This window comes from Lissotriton vulgaris, unplaced genomic scaffold (assembly GCF_964263255.1).
Source record: "Lissotriton vulgaris unplaced genomic scaffold, aLisVul1.2 SCAFFOLD_7790, whole genome shotgun sequence".
Classification (NCBI taxonomy): Eukaryota; Metazoa; Chordata; class Amphibia; order Caudata; family Salamandridae; genus Lissotriton; species Lissotriton vulgaris.
The window spans coordinates 28,189-31,320 of record NW_028244057.1 but is presented as its reverse complement, the minus strand read 5'-3'; positions in this window follow the sequence as shown (position 1 = coordinate 31,320).

Below are 3,132 nucleotides of genomic sequence, written 5' to 3'. Positions count from 1 at the left end.
CTATGAGCTTTGAATATTTCTTTCATCCTAGTAAAATAATCTGAGACTTCTTCTATAGCTTTTTTTGTTTACAAGCTGCTATTTTATCCCAATTTACATCTTCCTTTGGTATTAATCGTAACAATTTAGCAATAATATGATCAGGTAAATCAAGTATAAGTTGATCTGGTCTGTCTCCTGGTCAACTCTGTGTGTCAAGATTTTCAAAATGTACCCAAGCATGTCCAAAGTGCGCTACATAATTATGTCTGCCTATTCCATTCCACATTCCTCTGGGGAGTAAGGCATTCAAAAATAGATCCAAGTCCTTGAATGTCATTACACATAATTTATTTGCTGATTCTAAGGCTCCATAAAACCCCTTTGGGTTTTTCCTAAAGTCTGGCAAATCTTTCTCTATCACCCTTAATTCATACCTACTCCACGGAGTATGAACAAATTGAGGAATGTGGTTCTGAACAGGAGCAGCAAACAGCAGCAGGAGGTGCAGGAAGGGGGTGTATTTCCCTCATGGGATATTCCCCATTCATATTTTGATATTTTCCTCTAACCTTAACACCCCAATGCAAACAATGTTCAACAGCCCGTGGGACATTTGGGGAAGGGATCATGGGACCTTGCGCATCATGCCACAATTGTAACACCTCTTGTGGGATATCTTTATGACACCATGCCCACCAGTCCTCTATCCTTTCAGTCATATATTGAATGAGTAAGTTTTGCTGAAAAACATCAAACCAATTTACAGTTGGCATAACAGTATTCATGGTGGCATTATTTATGTCATCCATCCATCTATGGGCTATCCTTTTTAACTCTTCTGGATGAGCTCTCTATAATCCATATCTAGTATTAGGTCTGTCCCTACAATTCCCAATCCTATCTCTCAAATTACCACTATGCTTGTGAACCAAAGGTGGGGTACCTGCAGGCATATTTCTAGCAGATTGGGATGCAGAAGGGGTTTGTCCAGTCACTAGCCTTGGCAAAAATGTACCTGAGGGGTAGTCGATACATTTGGTGCAGGTGCTGCTTTCCTGCTTGTGACTGCTGTTGAACAGCAGACAGATTAAGTATTGGTCTGGGTGGGACAGGTAGTTGTTGACCTGGTAATGGAGCAGGAAGGAGTGATACATTTAAAATGGGTACTAGAGGTGCATGTCCTTGCTGACCCATCTGTAGTGGTATATTTTGTGCCTGTGCGGCAGGTATGGGAACCTGTGGGACATATGGTGGGGGATTCTCCAATAGTCTCTCTCATACCTCATCCTTGTCCACATGTTCTTTCTCTTGTGTCACATATGTCTTGTTAGTGGTCATCTCTATCCATAATAAATACTTTCAGTTTATTTTAATTGATCATATGTTTTGGTTTTCTGCAACACTCCCTTTTTCTGTTCTCATTTCTTTTCTTTTTGTTCTTTAATTACTAACATTGTAGCATGTTTTTCCCATTCATTAAAACCGTCCCACATTGCTTGTCTGACCTTTTTCTCAAACAAACACTGCTGCAAATATTTAATTTTATCTAGATCAAATGAACCGTCCAGCGGTCAACTCAAATACCTTAGTATATCAATGCCATAGTCTGTTTCACATGTTCACACCTGTCCCATATTTTGTCATCATCTTCCATACAGGACTACCCTCAACTGGAACTGGTTGGGACTCATCCAGGCGTGGACTCATGAAACAGCAACAACGACACCGTGAAATATATTTCATTAGTTTGCTCATTGTGCCTTAAAGGCAAAGACTATCTAAATGAGAAAGCTTACCAATACAATCAATACAGGTCTATTTATCAGGTCCAACCTGAAACCCAACCAATATAATGTAATAAAGTTCTCAATACCAATAACTTATCAATAATTCAAAACGCCTGTTACAAAATATCTCAGAACAATCTCACCAGGTAGTTGCTCAAGACGTCCGGCTCTCTGTACTCTGCAATTCAGCCACTTTTCGCTTGACCAATTTGGAACCTCTGCCAGGGAGATCCTGTTGCTGAGGGACAGCAGTTTGGGACTTCAGATGGCAGCTGCAAGAAACTAGTCTCCTTAGCAGGGGCCCCAGCGATCCTTCTGCCTTGGGTCGTGTCACCTCAGCCACAGACATAAATGCTGTTGGATTACCCATGTAGAGGTTCCATGTTCGGGCGCCATTTGAGAAAAACGCACTTCTTGTCCACTTTACATTAAAAGGAGTACAGGGAGTCGGAGGTAAAACATTTGATTTATTCAAGCTTGAACAGATACAAGACTCACAAGGAAAACATTATTCAGTGTAGGTAATGAATGACCACACAGAATTCTCCATTCATATTTATACTATACTTTAAACAAGTCTGCGTACACCCCTCCACTTCCCTCCCCCTAATCCATTGGAAAATTCCTTCCAGCTATACATACAAAAAGAACAGTCAACTACATTTTCAAGATAAGGGATCACAAGCCATTGCTTAATTGCAAATAGAATGGAAAAAGCCCAGCTTGACTTTCCATCTCAGAGAAACACAAATGATTAACAAAGTGTAATTATTCTAACAGACACGGTGTACTTTTCCAAGGACACAGAGAGAAAAAAATAAAAGAATGTACAATGTCAGAAATCAGGGCCGGACTGGTAACTGAAAGCAGCCCTGGCAAAATTTGGCAGACCAGTCCCCATCCGGCACGTAGCAAGTGAGCGCAGCGATCGAGCCCGACTGGTACTAGGGGGGTTTGGAAGGGTTCTCCCCCCACGAAAATTTTAGAAAACGACAGACCAGAATGGTGAATTTTACAGCACATTTTTCATTACATATTTAATTGCATCAACTTCCAAAGCACAGTAAATAGTAGATGATGACCTTAAAGAGCACCAGTTTACTCACAGTCATATATACCCAAAGACATTCTTTCAGAGAGCACCAAAAATAGACACAAGTAGTGAATCAGAGAGAACAAAGTAAAAGTGAGACCAGCCCCCCACATGGTGTATAGCGAGCAAGCGCAGTGAGCAACCACTACTAGGGGGAGTTTGGGGGGGTTGAACTTGTCCCCCCAAGAACATTTGGGAGACAGAAAGGCTAAAACAAAGCATTTTTCAGCACATTTTTCATTACATATTAGATTGTATTAACTTTAAAAG